This window comes from Pararge aegeria, chromosome 6 (assembly GCF_905163445.1).
Source record: "Pararge aegeria chromosome 6, ilParAegt1.1, whole genome shotgun sequence".
Lineage (NCBI taxonomy): Eukaryota > Metazoa > Arthropoda > Insecta > Lepidoptera > Nymphalidae > Pararge > Pararge aegeria.
Genome location: NC_053185.1, coordinates 246,039 through 267,103, shown reverse-complemented (window position 1 = coordinate 267,103; position 21,065 = coordinate 246,039). Strand labels below are relative to the sequence as shown.

The following is a 21,065-nucleotide window of genomic DNA, read 5'->3' as shown; positions in this document are numbered from 1 at the left end:
TCCGTACTCCAACATGCTAAACACTAGACCAACGAGACAACTGTATCAGTATCATAGATGAAATTATGCACGGAATAAGGTTCTAAGTCCGATGAAATTTTTTTAGTGTCCATATTTCCGCAAAATTGCAATCCGCAAGTCGATTTAAAAAAAAATCAAAGTCAAAACTTAATATGTAACGCCTACAGGTGCCACTAGCCTATAGCCAATCTACACATAATAGAAGGAAGTTTCTCTCGGTTGTTATTTTCCCAAACACTCAATATTTTTACATAATTAAAGTTAGCTGAGCATCAACTGACATAAAAACGGAATAAGGGATCAAGAAAATGGAACAGACATCGGAAGGATTTATTGGCTCATTGGTAATACAAAAAATGGTAAAAGTCGGTCACGTGGAAAAAGTTTGGGAACCTCTGAGAGGGAATTTAGGGTGAGAGCAGATATATTATAGACATCTGATTGATCCGTAGATTAGCAGTGCGTATCGGAGCGGAGGGACACAAATAAATCAATCTAAAACTAAGTTTGTTCGGCTTCCGTTGGAACAAAATTAATAATACTATGATAGCTTTTATGAACCATGACAAAATGTTTATGAGAGAGTTAAGTAGATAGCATTAGTGTTTATTTTATATACGTAATCCTTTTCTGTATTTCTAGACAGAAAGAAAGAACAATTTATTGCGCCACACGGTACAATATCAACGACACCATGAATGTTATGTGTGGCATAACCTAGCATTGGGTTGCATGTGCCAGTGGGAGCATACAGTGCTGATTTTCAGTTGGCACCTTGTACAGGTAACACCACGTAAATTCGTAGCTATCCATTAACTAAATTTTAATATTACAATTAACTATTAGACTAAGCTTAAGTTTATATAAGTGATAAAAGAAAAAAAAAAAAAAAAGGAATAATAATACCTACTGAATTCTACTAAATTAACTAAATATAAATATTAATAAATCCACAAGTATGATAAAAATAACATAAAACTAATATATAATGATATAAACTAAACAAATATTATCTATAAATATCTATATCTAGTATCAAGTATCAATAAATAATTTAAATACACAGTGTATTTTAATTATTTATAGATCCTTTTCAAAGGTAAAAGGTAGATACATAATTTTAACGAACAACCATTCCATTACAATTTGCTTATTAAAAAATACATAGATTCTAACGATAGGCCTTTGATTGTCATACCAACCAGCCTAGATGGAAGGATTCTTAATTTTATGCAGATGGACCTATCAACTTTACTAGTAGCAAGACGGGAAGCTACATTCATTACTGTGATTGAAGATAGTAGTTCAGGAACTGAGACGCTTATCAAAACAAATCGTAGAGTCTTCAAAAAAAGGGTTGGACACAAGTGTCGTAAATAGTTATAACTAGGGTAGTCTGTGATATATCATTGGTGATGTTGGTCGGGTTTTTGATTTATATAAAAACCATACGATATGGTCGCCTCCATTCTGAAGCGACTCGATCAAAAATAAAACACCTTTCATATTTAGGTCGTGATTTCGATTAGGTTTAGGTTCTCTTAGTTATCGCAGAATCATGACATTAATTAAACGTTTGACGACCTCCCTGGCGCAGCGGTTTATGCTATGGTTATTAGTGGGAGATCCATGGTTCGATCCTGAATTTTCTCTGGTCTGTTACTAGTGACCGACACAGAATTCCCGCTTAGCGATTTAGCGTTCCGGTACGATAAATACGATAAATACCGATTATGAGAGGTATGGTATTAATAGGACTATAAAACTCTTATAAACTTAGACTGCATGGTCTTATCAACGGGTGAAATTGCAGTCAAGGGCTAACTTGTAATGAAATAAAAAAGCGCTTCTTATACACACCAGCTCGTATAATGATATAAGCTGGTGATCAGTACAGTAGCGCAACACGACTATATCTTATGAGTGACGATAAACTGCGTACGTTGATATCAATTCGTAACAGACAACGCGGCCGGGGCAGGCCGGGACAGGCCGGGCCGGTCGACGCAATGTAGTAGAACATCGGGCGGGAAGTGCGGCAATAAATATCAGGCACCGGACTACAATTGATACGCCTCAGTGCTTGATGCTGCAAACATCGGTTGTTTTTGTAAAAAAATATGATATATTCAGTTACACACACACGTTAGATGCTTCAAAAATGTTTTTTTACGGATTCTAATAAATTTCGCCTGGGTTATACGAAAGGCTTTTTAAAAGCGGTGTTAGTCTAGTGGTTAGAACTTCGCCTTCGATTTCGGGGGACTGAGTTTGAATCGAGTTAAAATCTAAGTACGCATCTCTAACTTTTCTAAGTTTAAGCAATTAAAATATCACATGCTTTAACAGTGAAGGAAAAACATCGTGAGGAAACCTGCATGTGCGAGAGCTCTCCAAATCTTTCTCAAAGGCGTGTGAAGTCCACCAAACCGCACTGAGCCAGCGTGGTGGACTACGGACTAAACCCTTCTTATTGTGGGAGGAGACCTGTGACCTGTGGATATGATACTATTTATTAATTAAGAATTATCAGCACATTTGTTTAAATGCTAATCAATTTAATAAAAATTCTGGCATAGATCAAATCATATGTATCCAAAGTTTCATTATTTACCTACATTTTTAAGGCATTCTCAAAACCTTAATTTTTTTTTTTAATCATTTTGTTCAGGCATTAACACTTATCACGGTGTTATGATGTTCGTGTCAGCTAGCTACTAGGATATAAAAGTGAGCATCAAATCCCGCCGCATCTGAGATATTGATTTTAATATTTAAGTCAATAGCTACTCAACCGTAGCAAGTATCTGTTACATGCTATATTTCTCATTTGTGGTGATGTAAATTTGTTTACATTGTTAGTTGAGTGCTCTTATCAAATGTCAATAAAAATATCTCGAGCAGCAGCAAGTTCCATAATATTTGGAAAGTATATTGGAACGTTTATGTTTGCATATTCATACCTCGGCCGAGGCGCCTAACTTTAGCAAACTAATATGAAACATGCTCCAGTGGATATCTCTGTTCTCTCGCTGCTCGCGGCTCAACATGCCGGCATACTTTACTTTCCGCTTTGGTACAACGCAGTAATTTCAACCCCAAGACAACAGTTATCCATTCGGTGACATCATTTGGTTATCATTTTGTTCCGATCTTCTCGCCTTGTTGCTAAAGATGATGCAGTCTAAGATGGTAGCGGCCTAACCTGTTCGGGAGTATGGCAGTTAAATTTAACTCATGCCCCTAATCGGTTTCTACGCGACATCATAGCGGAACGCTAAATCGCTTTGCGGCAAGTCTTTTACAGTAGGGTGGTGACTAGCCACGACCGAAGCCTGCTACCAGACCACACCAGAAAAAAATCGGAAATAATAAATTCCCACATGGAAGTACCTACACATTACAACTAGTTTACAACAATCAAGTTTGGGATAAAATAAGTCAAGTGTCGTGGAAAAGGACAGCACTATTTTAAAGCCTTTCAATGTACTTTCGTTTAGAGATGTAACTATGTACGACGTAATTGACACCAGTACCTCGATTTAAAATTTCAGCTTGACGTCATTGAGTACGCAAAAAGCGAGTAGCCCTTATTAAATTGAAGAGCCAAGTTTTCTGGCAACTGGCGCAAAGAGTACTTATCTTTTCTATTGTAGTATAATTAATTCCTTTTAGAATTTTTTTAGATCAAATATTTACCTTAACACAAAGGCAAAATGGCTGGTAACGAAATTTGGCATTTTTAATTAGGTCAGGCGTACTTACTTCTAGTCAGAACAGCTTTGTACCTAGTACTAAGCTTTAGTTCCATCTTGCATAGAGTATTGCTGTCATGTGTCGGATTTTATCAACAAAATAATAAACGGTGTTACAGCACCAAGCAAATAATCGAATTAAAAATACTTTATTCACTTACCACAGGCACTACGTAAAAAAAAAAATTTTTCTTAATGATTTGTTGGTGAAAAATATATACTCGTATATTGTAGTCAAGTGACGAGGTTTCCAATCTTAGACGCAACCCGCAGCAAAGTAAGCCGTTATTTTTTCTCTGTCGCCATCACATAGTCAATTGGCACTGGCATTGGAGCCGAAGAGATGTGGCGACCGCGGTGAGACTGATTAATTGACCAATTAAACACTAACCGATCTGAACTAGCTCGCACCAATGGCGCGCGAAATTACAAAGATTTACGCTGTTTGCATTGACGGAAGCGTGGTTTAGTTGCGACAGCGGAAATCAATCGATTACCCTGGATAAGCGATTTTCAAACAAATTACTAGTTTACTGGATGGGTGGACTGATACAGAGGTTTAGGATTCCAATCCAAATTTTGCCTTTAGCACTGTCTATATCACTAATCTTTATGCCCTCTTGTGTCTCATATTTATGTATATAATTTGAAGCGGCAGTATACTTTCTGACTTCCTAAACCTGGAGTAGTTGAGGGAAATTGAAAACTTACAGTTGAAAAATTTCATCATATCCTCATTACCAGCGCACTACGGGCCACGAGTCTCGTCCAACAATGAGAAGGGTTGAGGCCGTAGTCCACCACGCTGTTCCAGTCCAGTTTAGTAAAAGCCGCGTAGGCTTTAAGAAATGGAAAAATTTCAGCAATGCAAAAAAAAAATACTAATAATTTAGTGTAATTCTTTGTCGGATTTGACAAGGGGCAAGAGTTCGACTCCCGTCACGCACCTTTTACTTTTCTAAGTTATGTGCGTTTTAAACAAATTAAAATATCACTAGAGTCATTACACACAGACTTGACGTTTCAAAAGTGCTTATATTAGGCCTACTTGAAATAAATAAATTTTGAATTTTGTATTTTCTTGCTTCAACGGTGAAGGAAAACATCGTGAGGAAACCTGCATACATGAGTGTTCTCCATAATGCTCTCAAAGGTGTGTGAATTCCACAAATCTGTACTGGGCCAGCGTGGTTGACTACGGCCTTAACCCCTTCTCATTGTGGGAGGATACTCGTGCCCTACAGTGGCTGTCTGTGAAGGGTTGATGCGATGACGACGACGACGAGGCTGTAGTCTCATGCCGGCCAAGTTCGGGTAAGAGGACTGTATTTAGAGAACTCACAGCCGTTACCATTGTAACAGGGTAAACCGTTAGGGCAGTTATATTAAGCCCATACCCCTTATCAGTTTCTAGGCGACACTGTACCTGAAAGCTACACCCGGAACTAGCAACGGCCAAAGCCTTCCACGAGAGATGAAAACCACGCTCCTCCCGAAAGATAACACGAAGCCCTAACTAGGCTATCAGCGCTTAATGGGATATTCTTTAAACAGGAAAAATTGTTTAGTCACCTGGAAAAAAGATTATTATCGAAAAAGCATTTCATGCAGAAAAAAAAGTTGTATACAAAAACATTTCTATTAAAATTTGACGTCAGAATGAATTTGAATAATTTATTGCTTCTTCAATGTAAATATAATGCCACACTTAACATATTTCTCATCCGAAACATCCCAGCATTGACTTGTAATAAGTTGTTCAGTCATCGCTGGAGCATTTAGCGGCTTAGCACAACACAGCTGTAAATCTAGCGTCAGACAGGTTAAGGGCCGTCGTACACTACACACTTTTATTACGCCGATTGATGGTGAATGTTTAAGTTGAATTATTAGTGTTGTAATAGGCTTTGATGATTGTTACCATTGATGCCGTAACAAATTAACGTTCAAGTTATCTCTCTGTGCAAAAGAATGGTAGGTACAGTTATAGTGATTAAGAAAAAGGATAAAAGCTATCAGAAACGTTAAAGTAGTAGGGTAGGACTAGTTAGATAATTTTGGCCACTAAAAATTTAAAATTTCTAATGTTTTTCAATGTAGTGTAAGAACAAAGAGAAAGTAATGCAAGTGGCGTTTGAATTTGTCCTGACGCAGGAGACCTGGGTAATTAACAATCTTGAAGAGATTATATCCTTCATGGAACCCCGTACATTGAGGAAGGATATTATTGACTACACGCATTGGACTGCTCACTAATCTAGATAGTAAGCTTACATCAGAAGAGATTGCATCATCATCGCTAGGAGGTCTCCTCTGCATAGTAGAAGGGTTAACGGTAACTTGCGAGGGCTGAGGTTACTTACTGCCACTGTTGTTTCATTCGGACCAATAATTATTTATTATCAGTTAACAAGTCCTAGCAGATTTTAGTAGTTGACCGCTAACTTATCAACCAGTCGATCGATGTAATGTTTGTAATCTGAGTCGAATATCGAATATATTTTTCGTACTCGCTCGTGTGAGAGTTCGAAGTAAGCCGACTTGTGTTTGAGTGATGGCGCAACACTCAGCGTTCTATTATTCGTTCAGCGTTAGGTATTTATCTAACCAGCGCGCAGCGTTTGCTCGACCTTGTCAGCTGTCGACAGAATGAGAAAGGACGCTCTCAGAGTACGTACAGGCTACAGCCGAGACATCAACGCAAGTATTAGTGTTTGTATCCTCTTTGGCAGGGACCCTTCCAATCCCAAAGTTTCAAACGGAACGCAAAGATGATAAAAACACGGCGAATAAAGTAAGTATGAAATCATTTCATTTATCATTGATACATTAAAATTTATTGCGAAATACTGATAAGACGGTAAAAGTATGAGGAGTGAAAGAGTATGTTTGAATCGACATTCTGTGCGACTTGATTACATTTAAATGTAAGCGAATAAGCTAATTTTTCGTTTAGCCAGATTTGTTTAAATGGCATTCTATTTTGGCTAATTGATACATCACAGCTAGGCACCTATAAACTGAACTGACATTTATTATTGAAAACACGTTTTTTGTTTAGTGCTTTAATGGTATTTTTCGCTCGATCATCATAATGCTAAAATCGTGAAGTGTTCTATTCATATTGCAGCATTATTTTGTGCAAATCTAACTATCGCTCAGCTGGTTTTTTTTATTCGGTACCTTATGGATATTTGAATGGCAGTTGCCCGTGTTTGTCCACTTTTGTTTTCCGCGCTAAAAATGCAAGCTATGTGTTTACAAAATTTTGGTAGGTTTTGCCGCTAAGCGGTACATAGGTAGCAAAGTTTTTTCTATCTCGTTGAAACATTCCCCAGTTGTTTTTCTGCATATAAAGTAACCTAGGTCTGTCTCCCGGATGAAATTTACACCTGTGCCAAATTTTGTCAAGACTATTTCATTAGTTGATTGGAACATACGTAATAAATAATAAAAACATATGAAAAAAATCTTCAATAAACAAGTACAATCATGTCATTTTAATATAAGAGTGAAAGTAATCACATAATGTTACAGTATTTTTATAAAGTGGGTAAATAAATACATTTTTGATAACTGTAAATTCATATTTGCCAGTTATTTATGTTCATGACATTGAGTTGGTGGGTACTTTGATATAAATACGACTGCATTAACGATGCACCGCAGTCCTACATGGACTCGAACGATGCGAAGATACCTCCCGGTGTCTAAGTCGTTTATCAATAGATAACGTTTGGATGAAATGTACTATACAATCGATTTGGAATAGAACGTCGTGCGTCGCTTCGCTCAGTCATCGAGGTGAGAACATGTGTAATAATCGCGTTAACCCGAATGAAACACCTTGGGGATCGTATCTACATTAACAATCGATTTGTAACTTGTCACGTGCACAGATGATACCTACACAGTATTAGTAATTGAATAAATGTTTTTGAGTTAAAATTTATATGTGTACCCCAATCACATTCCTAACTTAAAGCACAATAAAATTAATCCACTTAGAACAACACGAAAAAATTAACCGGTATTTTTAGCTTACACATTTTGATTGATTATAAACTCTAATATTGTCGTGAAAATAGTAAAAAACGGTGTACCACGAAAATATGAGTGGTAATATCAAAGTATATGGTATAAAGTCAAATACAAAATGTGTACATAGCAGTGAGTAGTGATGGCGATAACTACAATCATAAACTTAAAACTATAGCTACGAGGGTTCTAATCGCGCCCTGGTCTAAGAAGAAGCCCACAACAAACTTAGCCGGGTTCTTTTTGTTATCACCATCTCTCATTGTCATTAGAAAATATTTAAGAAGCAACCTGGTTAGAACAATTGTTTACACCCAAGCTTTTTTATCGTTTACGTAATCCTTTATACTATAATAGGACTTTTCTATAAGCTTTCGCTTAATACAAACTTTGAACTTCTTTAGTGACATCCCCAAGATATCAACCGGTAATTTATTGTAAAATTGTATACAATTTCCTTTAAATGAATTGCTTATTTTGTGTAGTCTAGTGTACTGCACTGCAAGTTTATTTTTGCTTGTAACGTTCAAATTATTGCAGTCACATTTTCTTTTAAATTTTGATATATTTTTGTGAACATACATTAAATTTTCAAATATGTATTGGCTATAGAGTGTCATTATTTTAACATCTTTAAATTTATCTTTCAATGACTCTCTCGGACCCATTTTATAGATCGTACGAACAGCCTTCTTCTGCAGCACGAAAATAGTGCCAATATCAGCAGCATTACCTCATAGTAAAATTCCATATGACATAATGCTGTGCTAAAATAGACTTTACTAAAATAGAATTCTGCGGCTATGATTAATTCCAACACTCGCTCCTAACCTTTTATGTCATTCATTTTCTGTTCGTTTCTTGTACAATGTTTTTCTGAATTTATTCAATATAAAGTAGACAGTCGAACAGTGCACACGTCTTTTCTTTTCCCTGCGACCCATATATAAACCAATTCATCTTGGTAAAAGTTCATTCTTTTCTCGCATTAAAGCAACCTAGCAAGCTCTATAAATGTATTTTCCTTTTTTTAGGAATCAGTGGGGCGTTAATAGTTCTGATGATGGTAATGAGCAAAATTTCAGCTTCTTATAAGTTTCCTTCCTCCTTCAACTTAGTTCCTCCTCCAATTTTGAGCTCGTTTAAAATACTTCATCCGCAAGATATTAATACAACGAAAACAAATAGGTTTCTTGCTGATCATACATTTTACATGAAGAGAGCTCTGGGCTGGCTGACTCAGCTGCCATCCAAACTGAGTTCCGGTGGCAGTCTGATATATTTGACCCACCTTACCTACCCTAAATTAATGCAATACTGTTATATATCGATACTTTTCCACCGCCGCTGCCATTTTGTATCAATGTTCTTAAGGTAGTGCAAATCCAACCATTTTGTTGGATTGGTCACGCTGATCCCATTCGGTAGCTGGGTAGGATCAGCTTTAAGATCGCAGCCTTAACCTTTGCTCCACTCCTCTAAAAGCATTATAAGTGCACGATCCCGGTCATTATAAATAATAATACTCGTTAGCTTACATTACTTGAGCTTACTCGAGTACATTACTTGAGCATTAGATAGCGGTTCAATAGTGGCACACTAATAATATTGATGAAGGCGACTAAATGACATATCAGTAACTGCAATTACATTGGCGAGCTATTTCACTTAATCCTACTAATATTATAAATGTGAAAGTGTGGATGTTTGTTACCTACTCAATCACGCAAAATCGGCTGAACGGATTTGGATGAAATTTGGCATGCATGTAGCCTTTGACATAGAAAAGAACAACTCTTCATCCGCGGGAATAAAAAAAACCTTAATCCACAATACAGTTTGTTGCAAGCATTGACATTTCAACATCAAGTGTGTGACCTGCAGGATCATCTTGTACATTTGGCAATACAATCCCTCTGAGCCTCAACTTTGTAGGTTGAGATATCGCAGGGTACGAAATGACAAACAGATATTGCGCCGGAGAGATCTCCACGGGAGATATTTATCCCGGCACGCAGTAGGTACAGTTACTGGAAAATAATAAAAGAGTACTCACATCTCATAAAAATGCGTATTCTACTGAGCCCTTATTTTCCTGCGAAACGCAAGTTATGCTTGTGTTCGAGAGATGTATGACACCAACCGTGATTTATGACTTGTAAACATATACGACAAGATACCAACAATATGCCCTACGAAGAAATGGGGTTGGGAAATTTGGAATATATTTCCGTTTTCCTTGCTTATTTTATGGCTATCGCTGTAATTTAATCGAGGTAAAATTAAAGTTAACAACTTTTTAGTTAATACCATTACTTCTTTCACTTATATTTAAATCGTGCATAATTTGATTGTTAGAATGTATTAGCGGCAGCGCGCGGATTCTCCCCATTAATTTAATATATTTATCTACTTTGGTATCGAAATGGATGAAAAGTGGAATTTTATCTTTGCAATTTTATTAATGTTGATTGATTTATAACAAAAATATATCTACGGCAGTAAATATTAAAATAAACTATCGGACATATATAACCGTGCCATGCCAAACATCAATTTAATATTGATCCAAAACCGATGGGTACCTATCACCGCTTCCTATTTACGCCCCACTGTTGGGCACAGGGCTCGAGCAAGCGCTCGCAGGAGATACGTTATAACCCTCTCTCCTATGAGATGAGAGCATAGACCTACCACGCTGCTATGCAGGTTGGTGGGATATCTACATAGTCAAAGTCAAAGTCAAATATTTCTCTATTCAAATAGGCAAATAGATGGCACTTTTGATGCGTTGATTATATACAAAATGTGTACATAGCAGTGAGTAGTGATGGCGATAACTACATTAGTAAACTTAAAAGTAAGGCGACGAGGGTTCCAAACGCGCCCTGGTCTAAGAAGAAGCCTACAACAAACTTAGCCGGGTGTTCTTTTTGTTATCACCATCTCACATTGTCATTAGAAAATATTTAAGAAGCAACCTGGTTAGAGCAATAGTTCACACCCAAGCTTTTTTATCGTTTACGTGATCCTTTATACTATAATAGGACTTTTCTATAAGCTTTCGCTTAATACAAACTAATATAATAATTAAACATTATAATTGTATTTAGTTTATATTTGATTTTGCTTTACTTATTTCGCTGGTCGTACATAAAATCTCAAAGTAGTTTTACTTTATTTGCTGTCCTATGATTTTCCATATTTTGAAAGTCGTAGCAAAATACATATATTTAGTCTATTTCCTAAGATTGTTCCCACTCCAATTTACTATCTTACACCGTACACAAACAACGAATTCAGCATTCGCAACATAAAGATTTTACAACTATGATATCCTAAATCGATAAATCTCAGCCCTGGCGCTTCACAAAAATATAATATTTGTTTTATATCACTTAGCAAAGCTTCCCTATGTACAGAGCACACACTGATTCAATGTTGATACGATAAGCGCTGTAAGCTGGCGATAATATAAATTGTTTGTCGCGGCGGCGCGGCGGCTCCACGACACCCGATATTTCGTCGGCCTTTGATCACAACCGTTATGCCACTTCTTTTCACGCCCAGACTCAATAAAGGCTAATTGACAGCTTCATTTACGTAATTCTCTCACGAACAGACTTTCGAACGCTGATATTGATTCGACAGTTCGTAGTTTAACTAATCATCGTTAATTAATTTTGAAAATCTTTAACGCGCTACAATGAAAATAAGGTGTGAATAATCAAAATGTAATTTCTAATGTAAATGTGTTCTATATCAGGTTACAGTTATTTTGCCAAGTATGCAATTGTTAAGCTATGTGATGTATCTCCTTTATATTGTAATGCGTTTTTGGTGTAAAGTACACTTTGTTTCTTTTTTTAATAAATCATTTTTTTCTGAATTATTACATGTTTGGGCCTTTTTAAAATTTGCAAAGATCAGATGAAGATTAGATTGAGGCTATGAAGCCTAGTGGTTAGGACTTCGGCCACACTTTCGAGTCGAATTCGAATCCTAGCACGCACCTCTAACTTTTTAAAGTTATGTGTGTGTGTGTTATGCAAGTATTCACTTGCTTAATACGCACTTGCTTCAACAGTGAAGGAAAACAGAGGAGACCTGCATGCCTAAAATTTTTCATAATGTTCTCAAAGGCGTGTGTAGTCTGCCAATCCACAATACGTGGTGGACTATGCCCTAACCCTTCTTAAAACTTTTAAAAAATAAAATATTTAGATACTTAACTAGAAAACTAATGACAAATATTCTTTTTTCAAGTGTTTTAATACACTCTGTATTAAAAAAATATTAAGTTCAAGATCGGTTTGGCAGTTGAGATGTGTATTGTTACCAAATTAACAAACAAGCAGACACATTGACATTTTTATAAAAGTATGAATTAAGATAAGTGTAAAAAATATCCACAAATTTGTCAATTACAAATAACTTTTTTTTATCTACACGCAAACAACAACGCACGTACGAGAAAACTTCATACATTTGATACTGTCGTGAGCGGTGTTGCTCTCGGGGATACCGCTCAACAAGAACTGAGATACTGAGTACAAAACAACTTTGAGTCCCAGAAAAACATTCTGGTAGGATTTAAGGACTTTTTATGAGACGGAAATCTGTTTCTTAAACCCGAAAACTGGGTAGTTTATTTATTATTGCAGCTCATTTATACAAGTTTAATTCTAACAACACTCAAAGTTTTATCAAAAAGTTTTACTTTGTACAGGTTACAGTTACTTTTATTCATTTATTAATAAGAATCGAACTAAATAACTACTAAATATATTAATAGTAAATCGATTTCATCTAATATTTTTTCTTACTTACTATAGAAATCGAATTGTTATCACAAGCTTACGAAATGTCAGTTAACTGCCGTTCTAATGAAATATTTAAAGGCTTTTCTAGTGTACTAAAATAAAATTTTATTTTAAAAATACAGGCATAATCAAAGCACAAATAAAATTTTTAAACGCAAAACTTGGTAAGAAATAAAAAAACATTTAAGGTTAAACGATGGAATAAAAATACTTACATTCAAAATTTCTCGAATCTGATAAAATATTCCAAACCAAAAAAACAAAATATGAAACAATCACAAAGCAGTTTTTATGGTAAAACTGGCGAAGCACTTTGGTCCCTATGGCCGAATTGACTAAAAAGTTCAAACAAGCGTGTATCAATTAATAAAAATTCAAATATTTCGTCGAATAAAGTTTAGAAGCACACGTCAGCAACACTAGATACGTCCGCACAGCAAGAGCGCACCGCGCAAACTGATTGTGAGTTACTGAATTCTGAAAGTCTGAACGTCCGGCCTCGAGTTGATAATCGTAGACTTCGTAGGTGTTTCGTAGCGCGTAGCGGCGAAAATCTACGCCGTGGTACTCTTTTTTAATGTAACAAAAGCATGTTTGGGAACATTTATTGTGATGCTGAGGCCTTAATATTTAAGTTTTTGGGAGAGGTATTATATATATACGCTTCGTATGTGTTCATAGCCACAATATTAAAGCAAATTAAAAAAAAACTTTTCTTTGAAGAACCTACTTTATAAGAAACAAGCCCTTTGCCCCCTTTTGCCCGCGACTTCGTCCGTGTTTGTTTGGTATTCAAAAAAATCGCGTAGGAACAGTTGTTCAGTAGGGCAATAGTAGAAAAGTCAATAGTATATTGAAAAGCAGATATTCCATATCAGTAACTACGTGACATGGTCAAGAACGCTAAATCGGCACGTCTCTTTTGGCAGGATGGTAACTAGCCACGAGCGCTTTGCACGAGACCAGACCAGAAAAATAATCAGAAATTATGAATTCTTAAATTGCCCCTACCTGAAATCGAACCCGGGACCACATCATCACACCATCGCTGAGGGAGGGAGGTCGTGACAAGGAAAGCTGTCCATTATTATGCAAGGTAATGCTCTACCAGCCTCAATCAATGCAAGCCTCATTTCGTTTTTAAATGCGTAGCACGCGCCCCGAGCCTTGAGCTCGTGTCCTATTCATCTCCTATAACTCATAATTTCCATTTAAATTTCATTCTTTACGCCATTGTTAGGAAATATGAATAGCGGTTTTACATTAATTTCAAGTTTATTAAACTGATCTTTTAAGTAAAGACTAAAAAGATCAGTTTAATATAAGTTAGACATTTCAAAGTCGAATTTAAAATTTTATTTATTCGAATCGGTAAAGTAAAGTTTTACAAGCAGTATTAAATTGCCACATTCAATATATGTTATATATATGTATCCTTAAAAGGACAAATCCCACTTAAATTGATACCATCTTTAGGATTTTTTTGTACTGCAAACTCTGCAGTGACACTGCTGCGCAAAAACTGCCAAAAAAAATATTTCTTAATTTTTGGTAGTACTGAAAAATGGCCTCACGATGCACCGTGGGCGCCGCATTGGCCAGTTTGAAAGCCCTTGGTTAGCTCGTTACCATCTTAGAATGCACCATCACTGACACAGGTGAGAATGTAGTCATGTAGAGCAAAATAGAAAAACTAAATTACGGAAGTAACACGTGCCAGTGTTATTGCAATTTTGTATTATTTACTAATATAACAAAAAAAAACGGTACTGCGATCATGCTAAAACAGAACACGGATTTGACGATGATTATATGCATTAGGATAGCTCATGGGTAGTAGAGAAAAACGACATACGACATATACATAAAAATAGTCTATGTCAGACTACTTTTATACTTTTTAACAGCAAAATGCATAGATCTAATTGGATAGCTCTAAATTGCGCTTCTATTATGATTTTCTCATTCTAAAATGGCTAAAAAGATTTTAAAGAAATTTAATATGAGGATAGTATTCTAAGTCTTGCAATAATACACTGCTGTATGTGTGTTACAAACACTAACCTATAAATTGCTTAATACAATATTTTAAAATAAACGGTATCAGCCCGAAGTTAGAAAATTGCCGTTTTCCATGGTGGTGCCAGTTACATGGAAACTCACATTGAAGCAACCGGGTGGGTCTCATTTCTAAATCTCTCATCCATATAAAAGAGGTGGCCTGTTGCCTAGTAATGAAGTATAAATAGACTCAGAATGAACGATGAACAAAAACAACAAAGAAATACAAACAAAATAAAGTACTAAAGTCCCTAAAGCTATGGATTGAATGATAAAAAGCCTACGTTCCGTTTAGGGAATATTGAATATTCCCCACGGCATATTCCTCAAACACAGATTATGTGTTCTCAACTATTTAGTGTGCGTATCTTCATTGCTCTAAAATGTGTGATCAGGATAACTGATACCTATTCAAAGACCTTGTGGACGTTTACTGAAATTCTAAGTTATAAATGGATAAATCCAAGCCTCCAGCCATGCTCAGTTAATGCCTACCCATCGCTCAATCGCCGGAACGCGATGAATATTTATAAAGGGCTCAATATTGACAGTCTGTGAAATTACATATTCTAATACAATCCCTTTCATAATAAATAATTCTCGGCATGAAGTTATTGAAATTGTTTCCCTGGAAGACAAAAGTCAGGAGTCAATAATGTTTGGGCAACAAATAATCTAGAAATTTGGAAACCCATTACCGGCCCACTGCAGGGCACGGGTCTCCCATACATGAGAAGGTTTAAGACCGTAGTCCACCAAGCCGACCTAGTGCAGATTGGTGGACTTCACACACCTTTGAGAACATAGATATAGAGAACTCTTTGGCATGCAGGTTTCCTCACCATGTTTTCCTTCATCTTTGTACCAAGTAATATTTGTATGGCATAAAACGCACATAACTTGGAAAAGTTGGTCGTGGGATTCGAAATCGGCGCCGCGAAAGTGCGGCTGAAGTCCTAACCAATAGGCTATTACCGATTATCATTAGAGCACTATTACGTATTTAAAATAGGCCTGGATTTGTAAATGCTCATGTGAGGGTGAGGTCGGGATCGAACGAAGACAGATCGGATTCCGAATGGTTGCGTCTAATATCAGTTTACCACTGGATAGAGTTAAGCTATGAGAATAATTGAAATTTCCAAGAATGTCAATTTTGATCAAGGAACTCATGATAGAAGTATCAGGAACCACGATATCTCACACCAACGAGCACCTTTGTTAGATACAACATGATTGCGCGGTGATTCTTCTGATGAAGTAAAAAACACTCTTTTTAGAGCATTCTTCTTTTTTCTGCCAGAATTCGTACACATCTCTGCCACATTTCGTACACATCGCCACTGCAAGACGCTCGCCTTAACACGATCCAGAATCGCTTTTGGGAACGATTACGTTCAAGCACCTTGATGTCTCCTTCTTCCGGCATTAATTGAAACAACGTCGCAGTGTGAGTCGGAAATAAACTTTGTTGGAATTATTTTTATTATTTGAAATTTGGCATTTCTGCCTAATATTTTTATTTTTTATATTATTGATTTTTTTTCATTTTAGATTTATTGTTACTTTTAATTTGATTTACCTAAGTCATATCATCGTAGTATTTAATTGCTTAACCGTATATTTTGTTTCCATTTTTGGTATTTGGCCTGACATAAAATAATTTATTATTAATAATAAAAAGCAACTGCGAAAAAAAAAGTAATCATTGTTTAATCGTATATACCGAGCGTATACCTTACAAAACATTAAACTTAGCTGAAACATTTACCACGGGCAAACCTGTGAAAATGAATCTCTATTATTGATCAGTTTCTAATAAATGCAGCTTTGGAAAGCTCTCGCGGAAGGGACCGAAATAAAAATCATAGAAAATGACAGCGTAAAGTTTAGATATTTTGTCAGATTTACTTCCAGAAACAAAGTGTGGAAAAGGCTTTATTTGTTGTTAAAGGCTGAGGCGTTCCGTGAGCGATGAAAAGAGCTATTCTAGGAGTACGTCCTTTGCCTTGTACCTACTAGCTCTTATACCAAGCTCGCCATCAAAATAGCTATGAATACAAACTAGATTACAAAAGTTACGTTTATTCCATCATGATTATTTAGCATGTCGCTTAAAATCGTCTAGAACAAACTTCCTGACAGTGACAATATTATCGCGATATTTCATCGAAATCACCGGCAACTTTATTAATATTTAAAATGCATTGCGCCTTCTTATGCCCGCGCCAGTCCGTCTCAAAGAGATTGCTCTCACAGCATCTGCTCCGCGACTGCTTTATTGCGAAATCTTTCTGAAGCGAAATTGTTCTTTAAAACATTTAGTGGACATTCATGGATTGCTTTTAAAAACTTCTAGAAAGGAGCTCGCTATCGGTTGAACGAGTTAGTTTTTTTTGGCGAAGTTATATAATATCTATTTAATATATCTCATTAATAGTTCACATCTATTTGCTTATTAAACTCAAAGGACGGGCTTTGCTCTACGGGTCCAAATGCTGAGGGAAGAGGAAGAGTGAATGTTCAGTGAATCCAGTGCAAATCTAAATTTCTTCGCGGACGAAGTCGCGGACAACGGCTAGCATTATTTCGCGAAATCCAGTGTCTGGTCTGGATTATATGATCTTATTTCCCTACGACTATAACATGTGAAAGCTTCACGTACGTGCGAATTATCGGGTGCATGGTTATCGAGGCGGTATGCAGCAATTTGAATACAATCAGACACGGCAATGCGATCCGAATCCCAACAATTGCAACAGGATCGTATCCTCCAACACGAGCGCCGGTGATTGCGGAATCCAACCTATTTGCGCAACACACGCAGAAATAATTGAGCCGAGCCGAGAATATCTCAGCTAAGCATACAATAGGTTTACTATGAGTAACTTTTCGATAACCACTACTTTATTCAAAATCTAAGAACACTATTAGAAGGTTGTTACATGTTAATTGAGTTACAAGTCTTATGGACCAAAGATCTGAGCAATTGATTTTATTTGTCGAGTTCCAATAATTGCTCTTCTTCAATCTGGCTTTTATTGCTGCGGTAAAAAAACCTTACATCGGCACGTCCTATAATTAAAAATTAGTACTTAATTAATATCGTCATGTAATTTTTTTCTTACTTAAAACAGCGGGACAGCCTGAAACCGGTACAGTTCTACCTAAAGTGGACGTTAACGGGACGTTAAATATTCATTGAAACAAAATCTCTAAAACTATGGCAAAGTAACCTAACTAACTACTAGTTCAACCTAGCCAGGGAACCATGGTGGCTAGTTCTAATCTCAGGCAGTAATTAAGAGAGCCTGTGAAATTAAAGAGTTAAGTACTTTAAGAGATTCAACACAATAAGCTAGTAATATATTAACGTAGTATTTCTTAAGTTGGAGTAATAAAACAGTTGTGCAAACTAAAGCCGACGGAAAAAATACAGATATATCGTTTGTATTTTATAGCTTTGAAATATAGAGGTTTAGTGCAGAATACTAACTTACTTTTACTTCTTACAACTTCAGCATCTCCTGAGAATACCTCGTTATCTGCGTAAGTCGAACGTAGAGTGGTTTGAGGATAGCTATGTGTGATGTTGCGTGGCCTAGAATAAAAAGATCGTTGAGTAAAAAGTTGTAGAACAATATATAATACAGCCATAACGATCTCGTTGGTCTAGTGATTAGCAGTTCACCTATCAAAGTCCTGCGTTGAACTCCCGGGCTATTTTGCTAAGTGCCTAAAAATTTTAAGTGATTACGACTAAGACACCATGAGGTATCTTCGCATCATCCGAGTCTCAATGCTAGTCTGAAGTGTATCGCAAATGCATATTTATGTTGAAATACTGGCAAGTTTATGAAGTTATAGTTATCAAAAGTTCAATTTACAAAATTACCTTAACCTTAAATGTGGAAATAGTAATTAGCTCGTTGGTAGTTGGAACTGGTCTGTCCTGGGTTGTACTCCGGAGTCGGGACAAACAATTGCTAAAGATTATTTTTGTCTGATAACTGATTGTTTTTGAATCATAGAGCCCTTTAAACCGTCGGTCCCGGTTCTTGGCACTTTAATAGGAACTTGTAATAATGATGAGATAATGATGAAGCCAAAATTAGTGAACTATTTTTACACCGAAATACATTTCTCTGCCTTATTATATATATGCCTTATTATATATGCCTTATTATTGGTGACCTGCTATCGCGGAATCGCGCGGACTAGGGATAATTGACATAGAATATTATGTAATAGAGATAAGATTGTGTTAGCTAGAAATTTATAGTTATAATTTGCTTGTCAGCTTGTAAGCGAGGATAATTTATTAATTGATTGAATTGTATAGGTATTTCTTTTCTAGACTTCATTTCATTTGAAATAGGGGCTATTATTTAAATTAAAGGTAAATTCTGTCGAGCTCAATGCTACACGAGGTATTTATCAGACAGAGATATTGCTATTGTTTTTCCTTTGAATACATTATTTGAATACGTCTGGCTCCGAACATTGTTATTTCAATAGACGATAAAAATATTTCTCGAGCAATAGATTCTTGTAAAGGCTAGAATGTTGCGATCTCGCAGCACAGTACCTGTAACGGAAGTTTGCAAAATGTTTGCAAATATAGAAGAGGGATTTAGTTACCTTATCATTGAATCAAAAGTTACTTCCTTTATATCAGATCGAATTATTATGAAATTACTAAAATTGCAATTAATTTTATAAAGAAGTTACCAATACAAAGTCTCAAAGACAGACATATACTTGGTTATAGGTCACTCATAATACACACTTTTTTGTGTCGACTTTAAAAAGATTATAGACGTGATCTAATAAAGTTTGCATCTGCATGCTACTAAAGTCGACTTTAGAATAATTACCCTCCGCGTAAGTTCAAATTATAAATGAGCAGATTAGCTGCCGAGAGTTGCAGTAAAACAGAAGCGTTTGGGTTCGACGTCTCGGCTCCAGAGTTATAAAAATTAATAGCCTATTTATTCCCATAGCGATGTCGTGGAATAAGTAGAATTGAAAAGCTACAAGACTATTAAGGGCACCGCAGACGACCGACGAGACTGTCGGATCGAGAATAACACGGTAAAAAGAAACTTAACGGACTTGTTTTAACGACCTCCGTGGCGCTACGGTAAGTTCTGTGGTCTTATAAGCAGAGGCCCTCCTCTCTGGAATCCTCGGCAGGAGCAGTTTAGAAATTCTCGAGGCTTTGGCACTGGCTAGTTACAGCCCTACCGACAAATACGTGCCGCTTGGTGATACTAAATCACGTTAGGTATGATGTCATGTAGAAACAGATTAGGCGTATGGACTTCATATTATATACAGGTGTTATAGTAGCCCGTTACTTTTTTGTGGGTATAGGTAATATAAAATGTTTATGCCGCGTACAGCGGCGGACAGGGTTTTTGACCAAGGTAGGCATAAAGCAGAAAGATGGCATAAAATGGAAAATTGTCCTCCTATACGAGTAATATAAAAGTTTTAGGATAGGCAGTACTTTTGTGCATTTATGCAGTGCACGCAGTTGGCCGCGTACTACGTTACCAAATCATTGCACGGATTACGAGCTGCACTGAGCCGCCGGATGCAAGCGTACAAGACCGTGAAATTCGGAACTCGCTACAAAAGATTTACAGCTATGTCTAACGATGATATAACATGAAATTTATCATAATTGAAGTAAACTGTGCTTTTTGTTTAGTGCTTAATTTTTTTTATCTCCTCGATATTTGCATCTGGTCTGCTCTGCTGTACTGAGGGACAGACTATTTTCACAGCAAATATTTTTTATCGAAAATTGCCTTTCATAATGTTAGCATTTACTGTATAAAGGCGCCTTTCCACCGCAGTTCGAGCGGCTGAAAGGAAAAAAATAGATGCCTTTGAAATGTGGTGTTGGAGAAAGATGCTACGTATACCATGGACCGCTAAGAGAACGAATATATCGATCCTCGAGCAGCTACGTACTAACAACAGGCTCTCCACATTGTGCTACAAGAATGTTCTTAGCTACTTTGGTCACATTGGTAAACGCCTGCCCAGTAATATGTATAAGTTAATACTTGTAGGTAAGGTGGCGGGTAAGAGACCACGTGGTCGATCACCTCTTCGCTGGTCTGACCAGGTAAAGTCGCGCACAGGCCTCCCTATCACAGAAGCTATCAAAAAGGCCGAGGACCAGGATGGAAGGCTGTAGTAAAAACCGCTACGAAGGATTTTGAATCCGCACATGACCTTCAGTAATGAAGTAAACGATGAAGAAGAGAAGAAGAATAAGAAGAAGAGATGAGTTTAGAATGAGAATCAGAAATATCTTTGCTCAAATCACTCCCAAAACTAATTAAGAACGAGA

At 36.6% G+C, this 21,065-nt stretch overlaps 1 protein-coding gene across 1 annotated transcript in view; it reads right to left on the bottom strand.

Moving 5' to 3' along the window:
• The window catches only part of LOC120624512 (somatostatin receptor type 5), a 155,128-nt gene extending 142,077 nt beyond the window's left edge, over positions 1-13,051 (bottom strand). The window contains exon 1 of the mRNA XM_039891102.1: positions 12,853-13,051. The gene's annotated coding sequence lies outside the window, so the exon portion shown is untranslated. The remainder of the gene's footprint in view (positions 1-12,852) is intronic.
• Between the last annotated feature and the right edge of the window lie 8,014 nt (positions 13,052-21,065).